The sequence below is a fragment of the Oryctolagus cuniculus genome, chromosome 2, assembly GCF_964237555.1.
Source record: "Oryctolagus cuniculus chromosome 2, mOryCun1.1, whole genome shotgun sequence".
In the NCBI taxonomy this organism is placed as follows: Eukaryota; Metazoa; Chordata; class Mammalia; order Lagomorpha; family Leporidae; genus Oryctolagus; species Oryctolagus cuniculus.
Window position 1 is genome coordinate 161739792 of NC_091433.1, and position 19789 is coordinate 161759580.

Here is a 19789-nt window from a genome sequence, read left to right on the forward strand (position 1 = left end):
AGGGTCTGCATTAGCAGAAACTGGGGTCAGGATCTGGATATGGGTACCAAACCCAGGTACTCTGATATGGGAGGTGAATGTCTTAATTGCTAGGCTAACTACGTGTCCCTACAGTATTATTCTTTTGAAGCCATGATATTCCCTTTAGTGTTTCATTGTAAACATACAATAGTTTAGTGATACTTTGAGCTAGTCAAGGTTTAATTTGCGTTGATAAATAATTATGATTTCAGACACTGAGAAAGCAAATTTATATTTGCAGTAGAATATGTACAATTCACAAACAAATATAATTGATATTTATCTCATAGTTTTTAAAGAACATCAGTATAACTTTTCTAAATTGGAAGTTAAAGATATATATGATAATTTCCCCGTTGGTTATGTGCGAATAAATCATTTTTTCTTTAGAAACTGCAATACATACTGATACAATTTAAGTATGATAAAAATTTAAACTTAGCTCATTCTGTGAATGGGAAACTAGTATAAAGTGATGGCCTGATGATTTTTCATATCTTTCCAGTTCAATAAACCTGAAAGATGTTGCTTGTCCCTACAATGGAAGCAAGCAGAGACGATGAAGATTCTCCTGAACTTGTAAAACAAGAAAAACAATAGCAGCTGGAGTTTCCAGAGAAACAATAGCAACAGAAAGCTGGTTTTTAATAGGACAAAAATACATAGCAACTAGAATTTTTGCCTACTGTTGCTGCCCTTTCATCATTATCCAATAAATCATCCAGACACTAAACTTTGAAATCTTAGAATACTTCTGATATACAGACATGATGGCATTCCTTTGTTTCACAATGTTGAGCTTTCTAAAGTTATTCCTTACATGGATGGGTTTATTTAAGTTTCTTTAAGAAGAAAGCTAGCCAAAGCCTTTTAAGACTTGAACTAAGGGTGCAAAATACCTCTTTATCAAGGCCAGTTATTTTTATACTCTGAAATCAGCATAATACTATTTTTACTGATTTTTTTTCAGGAAGGAAACAGGAAAAATAAAGTTTCACATATTAGAAAAAAATAAGCTATAACTGAACTTCAATTTATGGCTTAAGAGCTTGAATAAATATAAGCCAAAACCATACAAGGAAAGGTAGGAGACCAGATTCATGTCTCCATAACCACTGACTTGTATGTTGACTTCTACAAGTTATTTTTCCTTTTTGATTCTCTTTCACATCTTTAAATGGAGAAAATAGACCAGTTCTGACATTTTCAAATCAGAACTTACATAGATATGCCTCAAAGGTGCGTAGGGATTGGACAAAGCCGGTGTCCCTCTTCACAGTCTCCTCTCTCATTCAGCAGGAAAATTGCACTAGTTCTTGCTCTGGATTTAGTTCTGTTATTGTTGCTGCTATTTTTAAGACAAAATGGACCAAGAGGTCTTTTTTTAAGTGTTTGCAACTGTTACAATGGATTATCTCTGTGGTGCCTTTCATAAGCAACGGAAATTAGTGCTTGAATTTGTTATTACTGCTAAGATGACAACAGCATGTCACTAAACCATGACATTATTAATGTAATAAGTTTCCCCATGTAAAAAACGTTTTTTAAGGAATGTGTTTGTTCATAAACACATTTTGGGAAATGGAAAGGATTTTTTCATAAAAATAGATTTAAGGTAAAGTGGTTAGCCTAGCTGGAAGAAAAGCAATACAAAACTAAACTAAGTTAACTTCCAACTAAAAACAATCTCTTCAGTAGTGGAAATATATGTTCTCAAAAAACTCATATTAAAAATACAGGAAGAAAATATTAGCCAATATTTTTAACCATCATTTTTAATATCTAAAATGGATTTTAGATATATATCTATTTCAATATCATCTTTAGTTTCAGAAGTTACCAAAAATGCACTATTAGAGGGACAACTCTTTATGGATGTTGACATGGTGACTGAAGTTTCAAATTAAAAAAAAGCCAGTGCTCATTTAATCTTATTCGAGATCGTACCACCCCATTTATACCTTGATATCCTTGTCCAGGTTAAATCTCAGAAGCTTGCATTAAAAGTGTGGGGGGTGGTAGTGAAGCAATGGTTCTTACCACCTAATTATCTCTTTCTTTGTTTAAATATACAGTCTTAATCAGAAGATGCTGATAACTCAGGGAGTAGCATACTTAATTTGGGAATGCTGTGTGTTGTCAAAGTCTTTCCTCAAGTACAAAGGGATCAGTAAACAGAAACAGAAAAACCTGAAACTTAAGCAACGTAAGAGAATCTAAGTAGCTGCACAATTTATTTGATATAAGTACAAATATCCAGCTATTTGAATGCTATTAATTCTCTTAAAGTATCGTCTTTAAAAATGTTTCCACTGTCCTGTGGCAGCATCTATTTCACTTAGGCTGAAAAATGTTCAGACTGAGTCTTGTAATAGGGGATGAATCAGAATCCTCAGCTCATTAATGCATTGTTTGCTATAATGAATAAGTGGGGCATAATTAAGAAGTGATAATAGCGATTTCTATTAAATTTTAGATTCTTCAATAATGTTTTTTTTTCTTTCTTTCTTTCTTTTTTCTTTTTTTTTGGGAGGCAGGCAGAGTTAGACAGTGAGAGAGAGAGAGAGAGACAGAGAGAAAGGTCTTCCTTTTTCCGTTGGTTCACCCCGCAAGTGGCCACTACTGGACAGCACGCTGCACCGATCTGAAGCCAGAAGCCAGGTGCTTCCTCCTGGTCTCCCACGCGGGTGCAGGGCCCAAGGACCTGGACCATCCTCCACTGCCTTCCCGGGCCACAGCAGAGAGCTGGACTGGAAGAGGAGCCACCGGGACAGAACTGGAGCCCCAACAGGGACTAGAACCTGAGGTGCTGGCGCTGCAGGCGGAGGATTAGCCTAGTGAGCCGTGGCTGCGGCCCATCAATGTTAATTGTTGGAAATGCCAATGTACTTCTTGGCATTTTGACACAAGAATAATTGGACATCCCACAATGATTTTAGTTCCCACGTGAAACTACTCAACATCTTAGAAAGATTTTATAGTTTCTATGATTGTGAAAATGGAAATTCCATATTACTACCTTCTAAGATTATATTTACTGTGAAGAAAATATATCATCAACCTGTTCTAAAGGTTAGTATGCACAGCATAACCTATATATATTCTGAAATCTTGTAATTGTGAAAAAAAATGTTGGTCTTTATTCACTTTTATCATTAAAATATTAATTATTCCATATCTCTGTATTTTAAGCAGTAATAGAGAACCCTTTCTTTAACAAACTACAAATACACAAATTCCCTCTTTCATGTTGGGAATGTATTTTCACAATGACAAAAAAAATTATTTTTACAATTTCCCTTGCCATATTGATGCAGGAATTTAAAGAACAAAAAATTAATGGGCTGAGAATATACCTAGAAGATTTTAAACGTTGGAAGGGACCTCATTCATAGCCAATTGTTTTTAGAAAGATTACAGACTTTCCAGGCAGAAGTTCTAGTGGATGTCAGCTTTACTGATATATAACTTGGTGTTACCCTGTATCTTTTGAGACAGATATCCATCACCAAGCATACATGATAATCATGGGCACAATGGAAATTATAACGATTTTTTTTTTTTTAGTCCAAGAAACATATAGCTTCTTAGAAATAAATTTCAGAAGGAAAGAAAAATAATTTTGCATTCTGGGAAAGTACAAAAAAAAAAAAAGAAACTAAAATGACTTTTCTTACCAAAAGGGCAGCATGGTCTTTCAATCATATGAGCATTGTTTGGACCTTTTCCTCTTATATATTCTAAAGTGATTGGATTAGAATGAGGGAAGTATTGTGGAGTATGGAATTCTTTGGCAGAAATTTAAATCTTCTTGCTTTCCTGGTTCAACATTTTCATCTCACATGTATGAAGACTCACATGCCTAAATAAAAAATTAACAAATATTTAAATACTAATATTCTTTAAAATTATAATTATGCATCAAACATGCTCCAATTATTTTCATGCTATGTTGTTATATAAGATAGTCTGTAGATTATTTCTCAATTCTTTGTCATGATTTCACCAATCATCAAAAAGCAATGAATTCTAGAAATTCAAGGCCAGATAATGTGAGATATATGATTCTGTATTCTGTCAAAATTAATCTAGCTTATAGTTAGAGGGCTTTGCCATAATCGTGTGATTCTGTTTCTGAAGTTTTAAATCAGAATTTCCATAAAATATATTAGAACTACACTAATGCAGGATGTTAGCTAACAATAATTAACTATATCACATTTCAGAAAAGGTAATTAAGTTAGGCAATAAAAATATAAAATGGATGCTATATTTAAAAGTGACATAAAAATAAGGATATAAGGAAACAATAAATAAGATTTAAAATGTCTTAGGTAGTAGTTAAAGTAACTTGATAAATAACAGCCAAAAAACCAAAAACAAAAAAATTACATACATGTGCATACATTTGCAAAACAGGCAGATGATGTGTACTTGCACGTATTTAAATAATATTATGTTAAATTTGTATAGGCCGGCGCTACGGCTCACTAGGCTAATCCTCCGCCTTGCCAGCACACCGGGTTCTAGTCCCGGTCGGGGCTCCGGATTCTGTCCCGGTTGCCCTCTTCCAGGCCAGCTCTCTGCTGTGGCCAGGGAGTGCAGTGGAGGATGGCCCAAGTCCTTGGGCCCTGCACCCCATGGGAGACCAGGAAAAGCACCTGGCTCCTGGCATCGGATCAGCGCAGTGCGCCGGCCGCAGCGGCCATTGGAGGGTGAACCAACGGCAAAGGAAGACCTTTCTCTCTGTTTCTCTCTCTCTCACTGTCCACTCTGCCTGTCAAAAAAAAATGTGTATTTAAATAATATTCCTTTTCACAAAATGTTCCATATAGAATATAACAGTTTCAGAAATATGTATACATATATTTGTATGTGTGTGCATGTGTGCATACACACACTCAGCTAACCACTAGCCAGATTAATACATAGGACGTTTTGAGAGGGAATTTGGCAAAGTGGTTAAGATGCCACTAGGGAATGCAATTCTCATCCCATTTCAGACTGCTTGGATTCCAGACACAGCTCCATTTCTGAGCCCTAGGAGGGAGAAGGTGATGAGTGAAGTATTTTGGTCCATGGAAGACCTGGATTGAAATCCTGGCTCCTGGTTTCAGCCTAAATCAGCCTTAGCTGTTTCTGGCATTTGAGGAATGAACCAGCTAATGAAAAACCTCTGTATCTCTACCTTCAATATAAAATAATTTTTAAAAGTTTTAGAAAATATATAGGAAGTTCCTTTGCACTGAATCCCATGCATACTCAGCATGACCACCATTCTCCAATCTATTGCAACAGATTAGTTTTGGCAGTTTTTGAACTCCACGTATTAAATCAAACAGTGTGTGTTTCTGTGTGATCATTTTATTTTTCCTGTCTTTATGATATTAGTCTATGCTATTGATTGAAATAGTGGTTCATTCTTTATCCTGAAGGAGTATGCCATTGTGTGAGTAAACCACATATTATTTATACCGATAATGGGTGTTTCTAGTCTCTTGTTCCCACCACAAAGATTACTGAAGTATTCCACAATAAATAAATATTCATAAATAAAAATATTCATTTTATTTTTATCGAGCCACTTGTTTTAATTAACACATAAATGTGTACATATTTATGGGATATCATAGGAAATTTCAGTACATGTATCCAGTGTATAATGTACAAATCAGGGTAAAGATATCTGTCTACTCAAATATTTATTAGTTCTGTGTGGAATAAACAACCAGAAGACTTTCTGATAGCTCTTTTTTTTTTTGCTGTTTGTGGCACAATATTGTCATCTACAGTGACTTATAGTTCAGTAGAGCATTGGAACTCATTTCTCCCATCTAAATGTAATTTAGTATCCACTGGTTGACTTTTCTCCATCCCTTGCTACCTCACATTCTTTTGAGTTTCAACTTCCATAAAATCAACTTATTCTAGTTTCACACAGGGTTTCAGATGATGTGGCACCTAACTTTCCAGACCTGGTTTATGTCACCTAGCACAATGACTTCCTAAGCTATCTACGCTGTTACAAATAACAGGGTTTCAGCCTTTTAATGACGGAATAGCATGCAATTGTGTGTGTGTGTGTGCATGTGTGCGTGTGTGGGTAGTTAGCCATTCCTAAATAATATGATATACTAAAGTAGTATTACTTTAACAATATTCCTTTTCATAAAATGTTCCATAGCACACACACATTTTCTATATCACTTCATCAGTTGATGTACACGTAGGTTGTTTCCATTCCATTTCTTGGCTATAGTACTGCAATAACATGGGAATGTAATATCTCTTTGACATACTGGCTTCATTTCTTGGATACATACCTAGCAGTGTGATTGTTGGATCATATAATGACCGTACCAATTTACATTCTCACTAGTAATTTTGAGGTCTCTCTTTTCTTTATTTTCTTGCCAACACTTTTTTCTTTTTGATAATAGCCATGTTAATTGTGGTGAGGTGATAGCTCATTGTAATTTTTCTTTGCATTTTCCTGATTGGTCACATCGAACATTTTTAAATTTACCAGTTGGCCATATGTAAACATTCTATTGAGAAATGTATATTTTGGTTTACTGTCCACTTTTGGTTTTATTTCTGTAATTCTTATTTATTTCATGTGTTTGAGAAGGAGAGAGAGAAACTCACATCCGCTGGTTCAGTACCCCAAATGCCTACAATGTGCATGTTCTTAACATCTTTCCAGAGATCAGTTCACTGAAGATTGTGAGTTAACTTTTAGTGCCTTTATTCTGTTCTGTTGGTATTGGTGTCTGTTTTGTGACAACTAACACTATTTTTATTGTTATAGCTATTAATATATTTTGAAGCCAGATAGTATAAGGTCTCCTGCTTTGTCCTTTTTGTTTAACATTGCTTTGGTTATTGTTTTTTTGTGTGTGTGATTCATAATCTCTTCTGCCACCACTATCTCCAAAGTAGAAAGTATAGAGGTGAGACTAAGAGTAGAAGACTTGTATCTTTTATGCAGTGGAATGATATATTATCTCATTGTTCTCTACACTCCAATAATCATAAAAAACAAACTGTTGAGCACAGACTTCAAAAGCCAAAGAGACTCACTTCCATCAACCGTTAGTGAAATGGTGGGACTCAACCATAGTAAACATAAATCATATGTGACAGCTGTTGGCAGAATAGGACAAGGAGAGAGATTTGATGTTAACAGAGATATCTTAGCTATACTTCAGGTGGAAGGACACATATATTTGGCAGCATGCAAGCATATAATCATATATTTTTCGGTTGATGTGATTTGAGAAATATGCCTATCAGGGTATTATTTGTGTTGGTTTTTATGAGGAACTCCTAACAATTTCAGATTCAAATATTCCCTTTACCCATTTGATCTAAAAACATGTCTTTGATTTTTACCCAAGGTAACAATATTTTCTTAAAATATAAATACCTGAAGCATATTCTATAGAACTAACCTATCATAGTTTATTTCCTACTATCTTAGGAACTCCAGCTCTTACTTTTGCTAGGGAACTGGATGACAACCCTTTCACTCAGATATACCATCTTCATTTCCAACAAATAAAACTATATACTATGTAAGAAAATCAATTTTGAGCTAGTTCATGATTTCTTTTCAATAGTAATAAAATATGTTTTAATTATAAATATGTTTTACAAACCTTAAAAGCTATTAGCAATAATATTTTAAAACAAATTAATTTTATACCTTAGAATTTGGGTGATCATGTGTTTTATTTCTAAAGTGGTAAAATATTCTGATATTGATTTTAATTAATAACAGGAATATCCAACTATATATATTTCATTTTGCTTCATATTTTCTTATTTACTGAATAAATAATTTCCCCTATACCACCCCCAAAATTCAACTACTGTCTCAGCCTCTAGAAAATTACTGTTATGATTCACACAGAAAATCAATATAAAAATTTTTATCATTAAAATTAATGATGATGTATACATTATTTACATGGCATCCATATGGGATGCCGGCACTGCAGGTGGTGGCTTTACCCATTACGCCACAGCGTTGGCCCTACTTAATGGTTTTATAAGCAGATACATTTAATGATAACCTAGAATATCACATGGGGGAACCAATTTGATGCAGTGGTATTGTGAGTTAAGCCACTGCCTATAAGGCTGACATCCCATGTGAGCACCGTTTCAAGTCCCAGCTGCTCCATTTTCAATCCAGCTCCCTGCTAATGCTCCTAGAAAAGTAAGGGAAGATGTTCCAAGACCTGGATGAAACTCCTGGGTCACGCTTTTAACCTAATCTTGCCCTGGCTGTTGTGGCCATTTGGGAGTGAATCAGGGGATGGAAGAACTCTCTCTCTCTCTCTGTCTCTCTGTCTCTCTCTCTCTCTCTTTCACCCCCTCTGTCTCTCCTTCTCTCATCATAAAGAGTTATGAGTTACCTTTCAAATGAGTAAATAAATAAACAAATCTTAGAAAAAGAATATCAGATGGGGAGGCACCTGAAAGTTTTAACAGAAAAAAAATAGTGCACAAATAGAAAAAAAAGTAGTTTGTAGAGTAAGAAATATACCAGCACCTATGCACTAGTTTAAGTTGTATCATATGATTACAAATTCATTTGGGGACTACATTTTGAGATAAACAGCAGGAAAATGGATAGTTTTTCCATCAAAGATTATTAATCTGAGAGATCATAGACAAAGCCCAAACAATCAATATTTCTATAGTCAAATGTGATTTTTTTACATGCAAGCAAAATTTTATATTTAGTCTCAGAAAATACAAAGCATTCCTTAAAACTCACCTGTGAAACCCCTAAATGTTCGTGAACTTCAGCTTTAAAATCTTCAATCTAAGACACAGTAGGGAGATGGTGAAGGCTGTTGATTCCCTAGCATAAGCAGTTAAAGGAATTGGAACTGTTCAGTCTGCAGAAAAGAAGACCTAAGAGCATGGGGATAAAACAGCTGCCAGAAAATATTTAAAGAATTTTCATGTTCAAGAGTCATTACATTTATTCTATGTATCACTAATAAGAAGAATAGAAACACCAGAGAAAAATATTTTGGATAAGTAGAAATAGGATGAATGGGAAGAATTTAATTCAATTCAACATTCAATTAGTGCTTCCAAATGGTATGCTAGACTGGAAGGGTGAATGTGAATATCAAATGAATAAAACATTATCTCTTTCCTCAGGAGATTTAGAATTGAAAAATTACAACACAGAAAGCTGATTTCTCTTAGGCAAGAATTGAAAATATACATATTTATGTATATGTATACCAGACCTTTTATGACTATGTATTATAAACACTCGGAGTGTAGATTTTCATTATTAGACAAGTAACAACATAGTATTTTGTTACAAATAATAGCCCTGTGGAAAGAATGTAAAAGTCACTTTTGAGGTTACGTTTATCTTTTATTTTGAAATTTTTTTGGTAGGCTGAGGTGGTACCTGGATTGTGGGTGAAAAAGTTTACATGAGGGCCAAAGAACATCTTGAGAAAAAATAATTTAGATTTCTGCCTATTTCAAGATTCTGTTGTAGGTTGAAGTATTTCAGATAGAATTCATCCTGAAAGGTGATATTAAGGTTTGCCTTCTCTTAGGTGAGCATTGGTTCTACTAGAGAACACCACCAACCCTGAAAGCCCTGAGTGGGCCAGCTTTGTTGATGAAGCAGTCTTTTTTAAGTAAAATATTTGTGCATGTCAGTGTGATCCAGAAGAGCAATAATATTGAAATTTTTCTCTTCCTGGTGTTTGTTGTAATTACTACTCTAACAAAAAAAAAAAAAAAGAAAGAAAGAAATGATGAACATTTCCTCAAAGAATTATTGAATGCAAATGGAGTATGCCTGAGTTTCAGGTTTGCATTTTCTTTTCTAGTTTTGATTTTCACCAGTTGGAAGAGTGATGGACTTCAAAAGAAGATAAGGCCCTACTTCATTTCCTCAAATTGAAGTCTACAGATATATAATAGAAAACAAAAATCTATTCACAGACATGACACTTTTGTTCATTGTAATGGATCCTGTCATCTTGAACATTTACTGTATGCTCAATGGGTATGATATGAAAACTTGAACAGTGGTTAATAAAAGAACAATTGTTATTCAGTAGATAGACAGTATTATCAAAATGAGTTTCCTTACCTCATAAAAATTAAAATATCAATCTATGGATTGTACTGTACTATGTCAGTACTGTTTTATAATTTACTGGAGATGTGCGGGTGCAGGGGAGAGGCAGAAAGAGGGACAGAGAGAGCTCCTATTCACTATTTACTCCACAAATGCCTCAATCTGCACAGACTGGGCCAGGACATAGCTAGAAACCAGGAACTCAACTGCAGTTTCTCATGCAGATGGAAGGGAGCCAAGAAGTTGAGCCATCATCTGTTGCCTCCCAGCGTGTGCCTTAACAGAACTCTGGAGTTGAGTGAGAAGTGGGGTCAGGACTTGAATGCAGGCACTTTGACAGGGATGTGCGTGTCCTTGCAAGCATCTTAACAAACAGACCACGTATCCAGCCCCAAAATGTAATTTTAATAAAAAAATCATGATTTTAATGTGCAGCTGAGATTGAGAGCCATTGTCATAGAGCAATGTGTGGTGTACTGTAGTAACATTAGCATCATCTAGGAGCTTGTAGAACATGCAGGTCATCTGGTCCAAACCTGGCCTATGAATGAGAAACTCTGAGGATGGATCCCAGGAGTCAATATTTTAATAAGTCCTCCAGGTAATCCTAGAGTGTATTATAATGTAAATAATTCCATAAAGTCATATTATTATAATTTTTGCAGTAATTAATATGAATTAGATGTGTCCTTTAACTAATTACAATCAATATTACCAATAAGAACTATGTTTCATGTTTCTCCTTTATTCACCCAGAATCTAGATAAAGGTGTAAAACATACATTGAACATGCAATAATGTATACTGATTAACTTGCTCTTGTGCATTTAAAGGTGTTTTTATGCCAAAAAAATAATGCAATATTGGTTGCTATGAATATTTGTCTCATCCTGCCCCCAAAGCTCATATGCTGAAACTCTAATATATGATATGATGGTGTTTGGAAGTAGGGACCTTAGTAGATTATTGAATTTGAATGAGGTCATGGAGATGGAGCCTCTTACTAGGTCTGGTACTCCTATAAGGAGATAGAGAGACCAGAGCTCACTCTGTCTCTCTACCATGTGAAGGTAAAGGAAAAAAGCAGCCATTTGCAAACCAGGAAGAGGACCTTCATCAAACACTGAGTCTGACAACACTTTGATCTTAAATTTCTAATCCTCCAGAACTCTAAGAAAGAAATATTTGTTGTTCAAACAATCCAGTCTATGGTGTTTGTTATAGCAGCTAGAGAGTTGATCGTTAGCAACCTGTATGAAGTTCTTTGACTCTTACATGTTTTGTTTTCTTCTGTTGTAGAAGTAGAGACAGATAAATCCTTGCCATTCATTTATTCAACATATAATCAAATATGCTGCTGTGTGCTAGGTATTATTGTTGATTGTGGGAAAATCTCAGTGAGCAAAGCGGACAAGGATCCTTGCCCTAGAATAGATAGCCCCTTGATGAGAAAATCATAAAATAAACAATAATAATAAAAGCAAAAATGGTATGGAATATTTGAGAGTGAAACATATTATAGAAAAGCAAAGAGTAGATGGAGTAAAGAGAGGTAGGATTGTGGAGGATCAGGAAAGGAATTGTCCATTTGTGGAACCAAAGTTGGCTTTGAGCAATGACTGGAAGGAAATGATGAGGCGAGACAAACAGGAATTGCATGAGAGGAAAAAAGGGACCAAAACATGGGAAACAGGAGCATCCTGCAGTATGCGCGTCGGACCGTCCCGGTGGCCAGCGGCTAGAACACTGTGAGTCAATGGAGGACAGAACAGAGAAAAACTCAACAGAGCAAAGAAGCAGAGTAGAGAGGGACGTACAGGCAAAGTGGAAGGATTTTGGCTTTTACTCAGAATGATCGGGGAAGCCATAGGAGTGACTTGACCTGGCTTTCCTATTAATTGAACTATTGTAGTTTCTGAAAGAGAATACACTGGAGTGCAGCAAGCATTTTCTTAGCTCCTCATATCTCTCCTCTCTTCACTTTTCTTGTAATGTCTTAGTCTAAAAAGACTGCTATGTTTTTAAATAATAATCATTAGGCAGATTCATTCAAGTGACCATTTGTGAATCCCATCAGTCTTTTTGATGGCTTTACAGATATTAGGAAAATTGTTCTCCTTGAAAGCCGAGGAATTTGCTGACAAAATATTCACATTTCCTAGGTGATTGAAAATGTTGCACACTTTAAATGGCCAACACCAAAAAGCTGTCATGAAAGACTATTATTTCTAAAATCCAATTTTCCAAAAGCATTTAAGCCCTTAATTTTGATTTCTCCACCACAAAGTGAGTCATGAAATAATTGAGGAATTACAAATAATTTATGCATCTTGGCTGAATTTTTTTTCTGTTCATTAGCTCAAAAGGACCTTTCTAATGAAGAAAGAGAAAATAAATATATTACATTTTGAACCTTCTTTTAGGGAAAAATAATTTGCCTGAGGGCTTTGCCTATAGAGAAATAATGGAGTTCCAGAATAGTGCTAGAAAACATTTTCTTCCAACTTCATTTATTCTTCCTTTTCAGAAACAAGAAAAACAAAAGGAAAAATTAAATCCTGCAGATAAATCACTGCAGAGACGTGATTTTTCTAATTCAAGTGAAAGATATATCACCTTTGGCATTAAAGGCTTCCTCAAAAAATGGATTTATAATGTTGGTTTACTAGTCATTCTCCTATTCTGGGCAGGACTTCCCGGGAAGCACAGCTAGCTTGCAATGCCAGCTTGCCAGTCAAAAACGTTGATGATGTGCCAAACATGTGCCGTGAACTATGATTTTTGCTAAGGGAAGTCTAGGGAAACGTATGCTTTTCTGGAACTATGCTTCCAGAGATAACAGAAAATTCAAGAAATCTGGGGCCAGCACTGTGGCGCAGTGGGTTAACGCCCTGGCCTGAGGTGCTGGTATCCCGTTTGGGCACTGGTTCCAGACCTGGCTGCTCCACTTCCTGTGCAGCTCTCTACTGTGACCTGGGAAAGCAGTGGAGGATGGCCCAAGTCCTTGGGCCCCTGCACCCATGTGGGAGACCTGGAGGAGGTTCCTGGCTCCTGGCTTCAGATCGGCGCAGCTCCGGCTGTTGTGGCCAATTGGGGAGTGAACCATCGGATGGAAGACCTCTCTCTCTCTCTCTCTCTCTCTCTCTGCCTCTCCTCTCTCTGTGTAACACTGACTTTCAGTAAAATAAAAATAAATCTTTAAGAGTTTGTGAGAAATGATCTTAAAGATAAGTCAATTAAAAAAAAGAAAAAGAAAATTCAAGAAATCCTAAGGGGTAGCGTCATGAAGACAGACCGAAAAAAAGAGAAAGACTTTATAAGAAAGCATATAATTCAAAAGCAGTCCAGGATAATCTTTAGGACTGAAGAAGACAGAATTGTGTTTAACTCTCTTTGGAGTTATCTATTTGGTCCACAACAATCACGTACATATTATTGGAAACACAGATAGTTTTAAACTGTTTTTTTGAAAGGGTTCAGACCACTGCTTACATAACACGCAGGCCTTAGGTATGCAAATAGTACATATAAACCAGTGAAGATTTGCAAGGGGGAAACTGATAGGGTCCTAAAGCCTTTTGGATGGAAAAATAGTTGGGCCTATTGTAGATTTATGTCTTTTTAAACCTGAATATCTTTGATTCCTTAATTCAGTTGAGCACACTGTCTCTGCTTTGCTCTGGCTCATTATGCTTATCACAGAATTATGTTTTCTTCAAAGTTATTGCTTGAGAGAGGAACAGATGCCAAATATAACAAAAAATTTACTTATGAATATACAATTTTTTCTTTGCTGAACAAATAAGGGTTTTGTTTTTTTTTTTCAAATTTGAATTGAAGTTTTGGCTGGTATTCAGTGTTCTTGTCTTCACATTTTAAGAGTCTTGGATATCTTGCCAAGCACATAAGCCAAATTATATTGGAGCTGTAGCGCTTTAATAAGCAGTCTCAGATATTGCTTCCCTCCACCCACACATGACAGGTCTCATTTATTGGAACGATCTTTTACCACACTGCCAGCTTCCTCTTTTGCTAAATGCTTGTAAGACTCCATCTTCTCATTGATTCTTTTCTTGTGTTCATGTTTTATTTCTTGGGGATCTACTCTCTTATTCAACCAATTGAAAAAAATTATTTTATTTCTTGCCACTTAGGCTACTGAGAGTCCAGACCTAATGTCATTTGAGGGTTACCTTTAGGAAATAATGTCATTTCCATCATTAGGAGAAGGGCATTAGATAAAAAGACTCTTTTCCTTAATTCAAATAGCAAAGTAAGGTTATTAAACTGGATTTAGAGCCAGCCACAGAAACCTCTCCTTAGTCCAAACAACTTTGTTCGCCCTATGTCTGAAAAGAGTGTTAGCATCTGTAACAGTGGCAACAGGTCTGGGAAAGATGAGTTACACAATATTGTGAGAAAAAAAAAAAAAGAAAAGAAAAGAAACATTTCAGACCATGTTTTCACTGGCAGTACCCAGAATGCATAAAACTAAATTAAATACTTTTTTCTAAATCACACTGGCTCTATGGATCTCTTTCATTAGTTAAAAAAGAAAGCAAAATAACAACAACAAAAACCACAAAATAACAACAAAAACAAAACAACCCCAAAAAGTAAAACAAATTTAAAAACCTCTCTTTTTTTAAAGAAGCAAAATAATGTGTTTTTTTTTTTTTCACGATTTCTTCAAAAAGAAGTTTCAAATAGAGATTAAAAATAAAGCACCTCAACCTTTTGGGTCCAAAGGACTATAAAGGAACCAAATTTCACACTTTTAACTATAGATTTTTCCTCCTCCCTAAAGGTTAATGTGCTCTAAAGACATTAACACATGGACATATATATATATATGAAATAAGTGGAGCCAAATGGAAACTTTGACCCGAGTTAAAAAGGTAAATAAAAAAGATGTAAATCTAGGACCAGAATCTCTAGCTCTCGTCCCTGTATCCTGTCTCAGCACTCTCACTCTCCCTTTCAAAAGTGAGATGTCCTACTTCAAACATGTATGTGTTTATTCATTTGGCCTGCAAAAAGAAACAAAACAAAACATATTTCCACTGTCTCTCTCCCAAAATGTAATGTTAAAAATCTGCTAAGGGTTGGTGCTGTGGCATAGCAGGTAAAGCTGGCCCCTGAGGCGCCAACATCCCATATGGGTGGGTGCCAGTTCGAGTCCCAGCTGCTTCACTTCTGATCCAGCTCTCTGCTATGGTCTGGGAAAGCAGCAGAAGATGGCCCAAGTGCTTGGGCCCCTGCACCTGCATGGGAGATCTGAAGAAGCTCCTGGCTCCTGGCTCCTGGCTTCAGATCAGCACAGCTCTGGCCGTTGCGGCCAGCTGGGGAGTGAACCAGCGGATGGAAGACCTCTTTCTCTTTTCTCTGCCTCTCCTTTTCTCTATGTGTAACCCAGATTTTCAAATTAATAAATAAATCTTTAAAAAAATCTGCTAAGAGGAGCAATCATTTCACTTAGTGGCTAGCATGCCCACATTCCACATAAGGATGTCTGAGTTCGATTCCCAGCACTTGCTCCTAACACCAGCTTGCCACTTTCCAGACTCTGGGAGGCAGCACTGATGGCTCAACTGTTCCCTCCTATAAGGAAAACCTGGATTGAGCTTCTGTCTCCTGACTTGGACATTGGTGCTGCACTGGCTGTTGCTGGCATTTGGGGAGTGAGCAAGCAGATGGGACCTCTTCTTCCCCTACCCCATTTCACTCTCTGAATGGCTAAAACAAGTGATGAACAGCTTGCAAAGCAAAATTTCTAGAAATCCTTCAGTTGGATTTCTGGAATCCTTCAGTTTTAGATGAAAAATTAACTCAGAACTTCTGTAAATATTCTGCACAGTTTATGTATTGCACTTTATTAAAGTCATGACTGTATAGCTTTCTTCCTCACAAAATTTTAAATGACTGTGAAATTTAGCTATTTGATTATGAAGTTTCTAATTGTGTTTTTTTTTTCCTGCTTTTATTCTTCTGGGGTCTTCTTGAGATTCCAGATACTCTAAACTTGTATCTTTCACCTAATAATGAAATTTTTGAATTATTAATTCTTATAATATTTTTTACAATCCATTTACTATCTCTTCTTCAATACTTGTATTTACATATATATTTGACATTTAAAGTGTGTCCCACAGGTCCTTAACTGTCTATATATTAAGAAATATTTTTGTTTCTACTTCTGAAATAGGCATACTTTAAATCTTTCATTTTTAAACTCTCTTCAACTCTAGTAACTCTACCATCTTATGTTAAGTCCATTTAGTGAATTTTTAACATCACATGATATATTTTGCTTAGTTCTAGATTTTGTATTTAGACTAATAAGTATTCTCTCATATGTTTTGTTTCATAAAAAATACAAAAAAACACCCAGTGTGTAAGAATGAACTTGACACCTTATTATTTATATGATTTTATATTATAGTGAGACAGTGGTCTATCTATTTTTTTAACATTATGGTTAGTAGTTCCTTAAGCTTGTGATTATAAAGTAAAGTAAAAACAGGTTTTATTTTTTAACAATTTTATTTATTTATTTGACAGAGAGAGAGAGAGAGAGAGAGAGAGAGGTCTTCCAACTGCTGGTTCACTCCCCAATTGGCTGCAACAGCCGGAGCTGGGCCGATATGAAGTCAAGAGCCAGGAGCTTCTTCTGGTCTCCCACATGGGTGCAGCGGCCCAAGGACTTGGGCCATCTTCTCCTGCTTTCCCAGACCATAGCAGAGAGCTGGATCTGAAGAGGAGCAGATGGGACCCTAACTGATGGTCCATGTGGGATGCTGGTGCTGCAGGCGGATAATTAACCTACTGCGCCACAGTACTGGCCCCATAAGAATGTTATTTCTCAATTAAATTTAAAAACAGAGAAAGACAAGCAGGAGGGAGGATTGAGGGAGGGAAGAAAGGAGGAAGTATGGTTATCTTCTTAGAATTGTATATATGGGGGGCTGGCGCTATGGCTCACTTGGTTAATCCTCTGTCAGCAGAGCCAGCATCCTGTATGGGCGCCAGTTTCTAGTCCCAGTTGCTCCTCTTCCAGTCCAGCTCTCTGCTGTGGCCCTGGAGGGCAGTGGAGGATGGCCCAGGTCCTTGGACCCCTGCACCTGCAAGGGAGACCAGGAAGAAGCACCTGGCTCCTGGCTTCGGATCGGCGCAGTGCCGGCCGTAGCGGCCATTTGGGGGATGAACCAACAGAAGGAAGACCTTTCTCTCTCTCTCTCACTGTCTGTAACTCTACCTGTCAAATAAAAAAAAAGAATTGTGTATATGGAATACATGAAATCTCTCTATATTACTTAAAACAGAAATTTTCATAAAATATAATAGAAAATAGATTTTAGTCTTCTGCTAAGATTTCTTATCCTTTTATTTACTATTACTATTTTTTTTTATCACAATAAAAGCATTTAGGTAGCCATTTCTGACTATGTAATTTGAGAGTTGGCTTCTGTTGGTAGTATTCAAGTTAAGAATATATTTCCTGGGGCCAGTGCTGTGGCACAACAGGTTAAAGCCTTGGCCTGAAATGCTGGCATCCCATATGGGTGCTAGTTCTAGTCCCAGCTGCTCCTCCGCCGATCCAGCTCTCTGGTATGGCCAGGGATAGCAGTAGAAGATGGCCCAAGTCCTTGGACCCCTGCACCCACGTGGGAGACCAGAGGAAGCTCCTGGCTCTAGCCTTAAGATTGACGCAGCTCCAGCCATTGTGGCCATCTGGGGAGTGAACCAGCAGATGGAAGACCTCTTTCTCTGTCTCTACCTCTCTCTGTAACTCTGTCTTTCAAATAAATAAATAGAGCTTAAAAAAAAAAGAATATATTTTCTTCTCCAGGAAAATTCTAGAAAGAGTTAAAATGAAAGAGATCTTGTTAAATTAAAATAAACCACAAATTCATATAATTTAGACTATTCCCTTTTAAGAAGGAATTATATCAAATAATATCTGAAATAATTTGAGAGTTCTCAAAATAGACCTAAATATATATGATCCTTTAATGCTTAGTAAAATTGGCTTTTCAACTCAATGGGAAAATTGATTTATACTCTAAGAGTTAATGAACCAAATGGCTTACTATTTTGGGGAGGAAAAGGAAGGAACATGTAGATTCATAACTCATTAACTATTCTGAAACAAAATCTAGATAGATCAGATATTTAAATTTGACTCACTGGTGGTAGAATTAACTTTTAACAATGTTTTGTATTTTTAATGAAGAGAATGTGGTGAGGAGCCTGCAAATGCTGTCATCTATTCTTATACACATGTAAAAGACCCTTATGCCTACTTTCACATTTTCAATTATACTCCAGCTTCTCATCACTAATGAGAATACTTGCAAATGTGAGGGAGGGGCTGGCACTGTGGCATAGAGGTAAAGCTGCTGCCTGCTGTGCCGGCATCCCATAGGGGTACTGGTTTGAGTCCCTGCTGCTGCACTTCCTATCCAGCTCTCTACTATGGCCTGGGAAAGCAGTGGACCATGGCCCAAGTCCTTGGGCCCCTGTACCAGCGTGGGAGACCTGGAAGAAGCTCCTGGCTCCTGGCTTCGGATCTGCATGTCTCTGGCCATTGTGGCCAATTAGAGAATGAACTAGTGGATGGAAAACCTTTCTCTCTCTCTCTCTCTGCCTCTCCTTCTCTCTCTGTAACTCTGACTTTCCAGTAAATAAATAAATCTTTAGTTAAAAGAAAAAAGAAAACATGAGGGAGGGTAGGGGGACTTGTGATCATCAGCAGATGAAGAATCTCATCACCTACTGCTAGAAAGAGACCAGTCATAAAAAATATTACTAATATTGCAGGAAGCCACATGATCCTTTAGGAAGGATTTGGAGCAGAAGGGGTAACAGTACTTCAGATTCAAACTGAAGAGTCAGTTCTCAGATTGAAATTGGAGAAGAGCCCCTAAATTTTACACTGGAATGAGGCCCCTTAAAGTTCCCCAGGAATGCTATCCAGGGTGCCACATGTGCTACCGGAATTTGGGGTACCTTACAATTTCACAACGGGCTTATTACTAAATCCCTGATATTAATAAGCCCAAGAGGGTTCTTGCCTAATATTTAGAGAAGAATTCTAAATACCGGCACAGATAAACGAGGCAGCATGGTACGTTTTAAGCTTTTATTTAGTAAGAAAGATGCATAAGAGAGTGAGAGCTTTATTTAGGGGAGAGAGGTGAATGGGGGTTCATACCGAGCACCAGGAACAGCCACGTGGGTGAGCATCTAGGCCAGGAAGCCTAGAGCACATGGCCTGAAGGCCATGCACCCTGGAGGCGCAGGGCTACAGCAAGCCCTGTCCTGGCAAGAGGCCAGGGAAGAAGAGCAGGGCCCAGGCACACTGTGCCCTAGGCTTTTAACCCACTTCCAAAGGGGAGTGGTTAATTAACCTGATTGGCTGGTGGGCACCCAGGTGTGGCCAGGTAGGGGAATGAGGCCACACAGGGGCGTGGCGAAGGCGTGGTCTTCCAGTTCACAAATCTGATCAATTTTAACCTGTATGCCTGCCTACTTCAAGATGACTTAATTTGTACTCCAGCACCAAAGAATTTAAGTATCTTTAAATTCATTGAGGTTTATGGGATTAAACTTAATTTTGTCAGCATGCTTTTATTT

General features: G+C 36.9%; 1 long non-coding RNA gene across 22 annotated transcripts in view; it reads left to right on the forward strand.

Annotated features, from left to right (window-relative positions):
* The window catches only part of LOC108176366 (uncharacterized), a 259220-nt gene that overhangs the window by 215701 nt on the left and 23730 nt on the right, over positions 1 to 19789 (forward strand). For 21 of the 22 annotated variants that reach the window (XR_011386673.1, XR_011386674.1, XR_011386683.1 and 18 more), the window contains one exon: positions 527 to 6021. The exons of the other annotated variant lie outside the window; for it this stretch is intronic. This is a non-coding gene — a long non-coding RNA (uncharacterized lncRNA). Of the gene's footprint in view, positions 1 to 526; positions 6022 to 19789 lie in introns of those variants that run through there. 22 annotated transcript variants of the gene reach the window in all.